Source organism: Chiloscyllium plagiosum, chromosome 6 (assembly GCF_004010195.1).
Source record: "Chiloscyllium plagiosum isolate BGI_BamShark_2017 chromosome 6, ASM401019v2, whole genome shotgun sequence".
NCBI lineage: Eukaryota > Metazoa > Chordata > Chondrichthyes > Orectolobiformes > Hemiscylliidae > Chiloscyllium > Chiloscyllium plagiosum.
The window spans coordinates 42,251,617-42,260,541 of record NC_057715.1 but is presented as its reverse complement, the minus strand read 5'-3'; positions in this window follow the sequence as shown (position 1 = coordinate 42,260,541).

The window sequence follows — 8,925 nt, the reverse complement described above, 5'->3', positions numbered from 1 at the left end:
GTGGGTCATCATGTTATGGCTGTCGAAGACATTGGTTATGCCACTTTTGGAATATGGCATATGATTCTAGTGTCTCTGCCATAGGAAGAATGTTGTTAAACGAGAAAGGGTGCAAAAAAGATTTACAAGGATTTTTCTGGAACTGGAAGGTATGACATAGGCAGGAACATCTTTCCCTGGAGGTTCAGAGGCTGAAGTGTGACCTGAAAGAGATTTATAAAATCATGAGGGGCATACATAATGTGAATAGTCAAGGTCTTTTTCCAAAGGTAGAGGAGTCTAAAACTAGAGGAAATGGGTTTAAGGTGAGGGGGAAAGATTTAAAAGGGACCTTGAGGAGCAACGTTTTCACACAGACAATGGTCTGTTTATGGAATAAGCTGCCAGAGCATGTGGTAGAGGAGCGTACATTTACAACATTTAAAAGACATTTGGACAGGTACATGAATATGAAGGGCTTAAAGGGATGTGGACCAAATGCAGGCAAATTGGACTAGTTAGGTTTGGGATACCTGGTTGGCATGGATGAGACGTTCTTTTGTGCTGTTTTGCTTTATGATTATGAAGTATAAAAGTTGGTTGAGATATAAAATAGCATTTAATGAATCGTGTTTTGTCTTCAATCATTGATACAGCAAGAAGGCCTTTTAAAATGTTAAATCTTGAATTTTAATTCTTCCAACTAATAACTATAAGTTTAACATTCACTTTGAACCATTACTCGGTTATAACAAGTGTCTTTCTTCAAAGGAGCAAAAACACCATTAACAACCATTGAGTATGATTCAAATATTAATATTTCAGGTTAAAAGTCTAAGTTACAACAGAACATCCTGGAGAAATTCAGCAGATTAGACAAAATCTGCGGAGAGAGAAAGAGCAATAACATTTCAATTTTAGTATGAAGTCTTTTACAGAAGTTCTGAAGAAAAGCAATCATAGAATACCTACAGTATAGAAAACAGGCCATTTGGCCCAACATGTCCACACTGATGCTTCAAAGAGTATCCCACCCAGACCCATTCCCTAACTAATACACCTAGCCTTCATATTCCTAATCGCTATGGGCAATTTAGCACAGCCAATTCACCTGACGTGCACAGCTTTGGACAAATGTTGAACTTGAAATGTTAACACTGTTTCTCCCTCTACTGGTGCTGCTAGACCTGCTGGGTATCTCCAGCACTTTGTTTTATTTCAGATTTCCAACATCTGCAGTACTTTGCTTTCATTTAAATACCTAATATCAGATGATATCCTACACATGAAAAACAACATCCACTATACTTATGTGATTATGTTATCAAGTGAATTGTTCTCAGTAGTTGAACTGATGTTATTATACGTGACTGAGTGCATTGCTGGTGAACGTGAAAATTCAATATGTTTTTAAGTTTCTTGTTTGCATTACCTACACATTCAGAAATAACCCAACATTTGCCAAGAAAGAGAGGGGTATATACTATTATTGCATTTTGGAGTTGTGTGCCTTCTCCTCCAAAAGCTACGATATAGATCTACCATGAGGAGGCATCTAGAAAAGAATAAAGGATTCTAAGTTTTTGTAGCACAGTCTGAATCCTGCCTGTTTCGTAGTGTTCCTTCTCAAAACCTTCACAGTATGGTGCATGATGGACTTGATGGAACATGATGGACAGGAAACTGATGTAGAACATAAGCAGCAACTTTCATCAATAGGAACTGGTGTCATGTTATCAATGAACAGTTGGTCAAACTCAGAGAATAAAACTTCTGGTCAATTGGATTGCATCTGCATTTGCTAAAATTTTCAAGGCAGAGTATGATTATATTTTTTTTAAAAAGAAAATGGAATACTGTTAGATCACAGTCCAACAGTTAATGTTGGTTCTCAGTTCAAAAAAAGGAGATATAACCAGTCTGGAGAACAATTGAGCTGTTAAATTAACATTAGTGGAGAAAAAGATAAGGAATCTTTATTCAAAACTGTCACAGAAATTATTTGGAAATCACATATGAATAGAGAGCATTAATTCCAAAAGGAACTTTACTGAATTCTTAGAAGCAGTAACAAAAACAGTAGATAAGGCAAAGAGTGGATGCGAAAACTTGAATTTTCAGCTTCCTCTGATAAGGCATAATATAATGGATTCATGACCAAGGTCAGAGCTTGAAGAGGCAGAGAGAAAATGGCAGAATGAAGAGCAAGGTTTCTCCTTTGTTGTCCCAGGCTTTGAGTTCTGCAACAGCTCAGTAATGTTGTTTGTTTCTCCATGAGTAGATGCCTCTAACGTGCTAAGTAACCCACATAGTATTGTCATGGTGAAATACCTGATGAGATATCCTTGTTGGGACTCTCCTTTTCTAAGTTCTGTTCTGCTCATGCATCCTTTTGTTTACTAGTTCTGGGAAGAAAAAAACTGAATAAGAACTAGTCTTGGAGAAATACATCCTATATGACTGGTTAATGGTTTGAATTTGTAGGTTGTAGTTGACGAGCTTGCACGATCTGTGCAGAATTGAATAATTGAAAACAAGTGATATTGTTACAAACAGGTGAGGAGAGGGAATTGATACCTCGCAGGGACAATTAAAGCTACATATTTTAAGAATCCTTAGAGATATTGTGGTATTAGACTTTATATCTGAAATAACAGTTGCACAAAACACTACATAGGACAAACAGGAAGACAGCTAACGATCCGTATCCATGAACACCAACTAGCCACGAAACGACACGACCAGCTATGAACACTAACTAGCCACGAAACGACACGACCAGCTATCCTTAGTAGCCACACACGCAGATGACAGGCAACATGAGTTCGACTGGGACAACACGACCATTATAGGACAAGCCAAACAAAGAACAGCCAGGGAATTCCTGGAGGCATGGCACTCATCCACAGATTCTATCAACAAACACATCAACTTGAATCCAATATACCGGCCACTGCAGTGGACAGCTGGAACTGACAACCAGAATTGGCAGAGACAAACCACTATAAATGCTGGAGGAAACAACACAGAAGTGCTTCACAGTAGGCTCCCAAGCACTGAGGATGTCAACTCGACTGGGGACGAAACGTCTGCAACCCAAATTCTCAGCTCAGCGAACAGAGCCACAACAACGAGCACCTGAGCTACAAATCTTCTCACAAACTTTGAACAACAGTTGTTTAATTGTAGACACATATCTACAGAGGAACCTCGATTATCCGACTACCAATTATCTGAAAATTGGATTATCTAGGAGATCTTGAGGTCCCGATAGAAACATTACATCAAAGACGTGATGCCAACAGTGACCGCGTCTTTTGTTTACAGTGATTAAACAGGCACCATCTCCAAATGATTAACCTCCCGCCCTCTCTTTCTCTCTTCACACACATTCCCTGGAGTTATACAGAAGGGTGTACCCTAACCCCCCTTGTCCAGATAATCTCTCTAACATCGTTCTGTACAGGGCATGGATGGAACCTGTCAAAAAGTTGCAGTAAAAAATTGTGCATGCGTGGCTATGGTTTTGTGTGTGTGCATGTGTGCGTGCACGTGCTATTTGGAGACTTACCCCACAAAGGCAGCAGCAGCAGTCTTGTTGTTGATGTACAGTCCGGTTGCCCCGGAGGACAGGCGTGGGTTGAGGGGGTGTTGGATGGTGGTGGGTGGGCAGATGGGGGCACTGTTGTGGGGTAGTGTTAGGCGAGGTCCTTGAATGGACAGCAGACTTTAAAAACTCCGAGCCTCAGAGGAAAGGCATTTAATCGATTAACCGAATAATCGATTATCCAAACGAAATAGTGCCTGCCCATCTCGTTTGGATAATCGAGGTTCTCCTGTATATCAGTAGCAGAAGCTGTTGATATTTTTGAATTCTTCCTGAATGGCTGTTTCCCAATTTGCTTATTCACAAGATGTTATTTTCCAAAATGATGAGAGAAGTGAACAGAGAGAGAGAGAGAGAGGGAGAGAGGGAGAGAGGGAGAGAGGGAGAGATATCCAATTCTTTATGTTACAACTTTATATTTTCTTCCCTCTGTTCTGCTGTGCTGCTTAGAAGTGTCTGCTGAAATACAGCCTAGTGTATATTCCAGAGTCTAGTTCAATTGTCTTTCAAATCTGACTAATTGGTGGGCAGTCTTTTCATCTCCTTTTATGTGAATCATAATAAAGCCATAATTTAAACAGGAGATGCAAATTTCATGCCACTGACTCAGTTGCTTGGTTTCAATGTTTTTAGAAAAACATGACAATTTCAGTGCAAATAGTTTAGTTCGTTCCACCAAGCTGTCAAAGTAGCTTTCCTCATCACTGCAGCTATTTCATGGCAGTGTGTCTTCCTTTCTTTAAACCATCCTAGTTCATTAAAGTTTTCAGGTATAACAAGCAGTTCAGAAGTTCAGATGTGATAATCCAAATTTACCGATATTGTAACAAAATGTGCATGCTTGACTGGGCCTCTCTGTGGTCTGATGTTTATGGTCCTTTTTGGGCTAAATGACATGTTCATATTGTGGACATGTTATACAAGTATAGAATAATTAAGATGCATGATCTTGGAAAGTCTTGAATTTTAAGGGAAGTATATGAATTGTTAAGTGATCGAGGAATGGTATTTATACAAATGGTAATATATGCGAAGAAAATGGTGCAGACACGTGGTATAAGGAGTAAAATGGTAAAAAAAGAACATTTGAAATTATAATGGCCTTGTGAGGTGAATGATAAAGTGGAGGCATGGTAATATTTGAGACTATTATGTGACATTCTGAGAGATCACTTGTCGTATTGTTAAGAGAACAGAGAGCTAACTAGTTATACTCATCCTTGTTATTCTTTTGCAGGGTCAGAAAACCTCTTTTTTGCATTGGATCCAGATCTTCTCAAGAACTTTTGTTCACTGTTGTTTTAAATGGATTTAGACATGCTTCAAAACAGCATTCCCTTCTTGATCCTCCCTTGCTCCAAGAGTAGCTCTAATTAACATATCAGTAAAGTTGAGGTCGAGCGTGGGGAGGTGGCAGTACGTAATGACTGATTGGTTTTGTAGGGGATTAGGATTATATCATATCCTTCAAATCTTGATGAAGTCCAAGATTTAGAATGCCCTGTGCCTGCCAAAAAATAATAGCGCTGCTCTGCTTCAGGAGCAGCCTGAGTTAAAAGACAATCTTCATGATTGCCAGAGTGAAGTTGAAGTTCATGCTGAAGAGATTAATTCCACATTTTGCCTGTAGATGGTAGACTAAATCTTTTAATGCTTCTGTTACTTTATTTTCATGTCTGGCCTTCTTAGATAATAGACAATTTTATTGAATTTAATTACATATATTTATAATAAAGGTGATTAATATTTTTGCATGTTGTAAACAGAGTGCAAGGAAGTGCAATTTATGGAGTAGTATCGTACTTTAATTGTGAACATTTTCCAAGTTTCAAATGTCAAATGTGCTGGGGAATGAGACAATTACCAAAGGTGTTCTTGGAAGTTCTTTGGAAATTCAGCAGACATTCAACTGAAGCCCTGTTTACTTGCTAGCTTTTGCAAGGCATCTACATTTAGACACGAAAATGTGTTGCTGGAAAAGCGCAGCAGGTCAGGCAGCATCCAGGGAACAGGAGAATCGACGTTTCGGGCATAAGCCCTTCTTCAGGAATGAGGAAAGTTTGTCCAGCAGGCTAAGATAAAAGGTTGTGGTCTGGCGATGGAGGAGTCCAAAGACCTGCATATTCTTGGTGGAGTGGGAGGGGGAGTTGAAATGGTGTGCTACAGGTTGGTTGGGTTGGTTCGTCCGGGTGGCCCAGGGGTGCTCTCTGAATCGCTCCGCAAGTAGGCGGCCTGTCTCCCCAATATAGAGGAGGCCACATCGGGTACAGAGGATGCAATAGATGATATGTGTGGAGGTGCAGGTGAATCTGTGGCGGATATGGAAGTTTCCTTTGGGGCCTTGGAGGGAGGTGAGGGGGAAGGTGTGGGCGCAGGTCTTGCACCTCCTGCGGTTGCAGGGGAAGGTGCCGGGAGTGGAGGTTGGGTTGGTGGGGGGTGTGGATCTGACGAGGGAGTCACGGAGGGAGTGGTCTACATTTAGACAACCAGTTGGGAGAATTGCTGAGGATATTCTTAGCGGAAGTCTTTCAGGACTACATGTTGAAGCAGTTGGAGATGAGAACCTGATAGTAAATTTTCCTGTGCTGTTTATAGTTCACCAGTTAAGTGTAATGGATGAAATCTTCAGCTCTGAAGGCTATAATCATTGAGATCAGAATTCCTCTGGACAATGTAGGAAGCAATATCGGAAATGCCTTATCAGAATTTTCTCTGTAGTCTATTTAGCCAAATTATAAACATATTATTTTGGAACATATGTTCCCAAAGATGCGAGAGGAGGTGTCAAAAGAAAACAGAATTGAAGTGATATTCTTACTCCTGCCTTTGGCCCTCGTAGATTCTCTGAGTGAAGGATCACAAAAGCAACGTTTACCTACAGTTTATTTTTCTTGGTTCCCTGCATTGGTAAAAAAGAAACAACTTCATTTACATTACACCTCTCATAATTCTCATTAATGGATAGAAACACAAATTTTACCTCCCCACCTCACCCACGGCAGGATGGCAGTTGGAGGGGTAGGAGTTATAGAATTGATGGCATGACAGTGACTTGGGCTCACACCCTCCTACTATAATTTCAACAGTCGAGCAAGGTTCACCACCTTCCTCTTCAGGCGATGCCAAGTACGCTCCAATGATGCCTCACTCTTACTTTTAAGTCAAGGCTGTCAGTGTGTCTCCTTTGGACTTCCCCCAGGCTCAGCATTGGTCACCACTTACCCATTAGTTTGGTTGACATCTCTCAGATGGGGACCTCCTCTCTGACTGGGTCAGAGTGTTGGGAAGGGTGTTTGGGGTGGAGGTGTGGAAATCATACATCATGCTAATGAAAGGTTTAGTTATTGTTCAGTGGCTGGAGGTCAAACTAGCCAAGCAGAGGCAGGTTTCATTAAAATTTAGTGTTGGGGACAGGGAGCCTATTTTCAATAGCAATGCCTACTTAAAGCGTGCTCTCACTACACAAATGCTGACAGATCTGAGGAGATAGAGAAAATTCATCCTGACCATATATTTGGACCCCACTGAATGTTGTATATAATATTAATTTTGGAGAAGAGTTCTAACATCAGGCATGCCACCATTGATCATTGTCCTCTTCTTCATTGGGAGCCTGTTTCTCCTGCAAGTTGTATTCACACAAATATCAATGTGACATATCTGCTCCAGAAAGCTTGGAAAATGTTCATAATTAAAGTATGAAATAAAGCTATTTATGGTACTACTCCATAAATAGCACTTTCTTGCACTCTTGTTTACAACATGCAAAAATATTAATCACCTTCATTATAAATATATTTAATGAGGGTTCCAAATGTCTTGCCCAGACATCAGCTCTCAGGCGACGTGGTGGAATGATCAGATACATATTTAGCTGTTATCAAGATGTGACCATGCATCATGTAATGCCCACTTCCAGCATTTGCAGAATTTTGCAGACAACTAATGCCATACCCCCATTATGAAATGCTAGCAGAGAAGAAGCAGCTCCAAACAATTTCTCAGTCTTTACCTCCAGGCTCAATACACTTTCTCTTAAAAGCAGGTCCTTTGAACTGTCAGTTTAAATAGTCATAAAATAAAACATAAATGTAAAAGGGTGTGTAAGCACTGAAACCTGTCTGCTGTTTCTGCTTTGGAGAACTGTTGAGGAGTAATTTGGAACATTTTTAATGCAAATATGTTAAATTTCTTTGAAACATTATACAATAATAACAGGAAGAAAATTCTGTTTCTTTCATGAAGCTGTAGACATGATTCTGAATTTTGAAGCAATAATTCTAGAGTCTCTGAGAACTGCACAGGGATGCTACAATTATACTGATGATACTAGCATGATTACAGTACCATTTTTAGAATGGTGGGAGTGGACAACATTACTACCTGGTTGTTTCACCCTATAATCAAAAGTTGAGCTCGACAAATGTGTACTTAAATAGATGCACAGAGTTTTCTTCGCCAGCAAAGCTATACCGCTCATTTTGTGTTTAGTTAATGCAAGATCTGCAAGATAAATGCATAATTAAAGTGATTGAACAGCTAATGTTAGTATCATTTATGTGTGCAAGTTTCCCGTCTCTACAACTGCTACTGTTGCTAACTTTTATTTAACAAAGTGAATTATGATCTGGAATTCACTGCGTGAAGACAGATTTAAAACTAATTTTTAAAAAGAAATGGATATTACCTAAAAAGAAAACAAATTTGCAGGACCATGGGCAAGTATTTGGGAGTAGGATTTATGTGATAACTCGTAAAAGAACGAGCGCAAACGGGATGAGTTGAATAGTTTCCTTCTCCACTGTACAGTTGTATAAATCTTCCCATAATAAATACCTATGTCTGCATTTATTATGGTTTTTGCCTAACAAAATTCTATGCCATTTAAATAATTTGTGTCCCAAGTTCCAACAAATCACTAACACCATTGTGTTTTTTTTTCATTTTTCAGTTTGTAGCTATGTTGTCACAACTAATGATTCAAAGAAAAAGGAAAACAGGTTAAACCATGACTTAATCATGTTTAACTATCAACTTGTCTTTTTATTATTTTAATGCATTCTTATCAGGAAGGAGTCAGCTTTAGATCTGTGAGTTGGCCAGTTGAATTTTCACTGTGAGCTTTGAGCATATATAGTACATTGTGTACTCAGTAGAATTTCTTTACATGAGAGGGCAAATTTAAAACAAAATATTGAGCAAAATGTTTTATTGAGTGCATTGAATTGCAAGTGGTTTCCTGAATAAATATTGATTACTGTGACAGAAAGGCTGACTTAACAGTTGCAATATGGTGTGAGTCATTAGCTCCCTATAAAAGAAGACAAGGTTTGCTAATA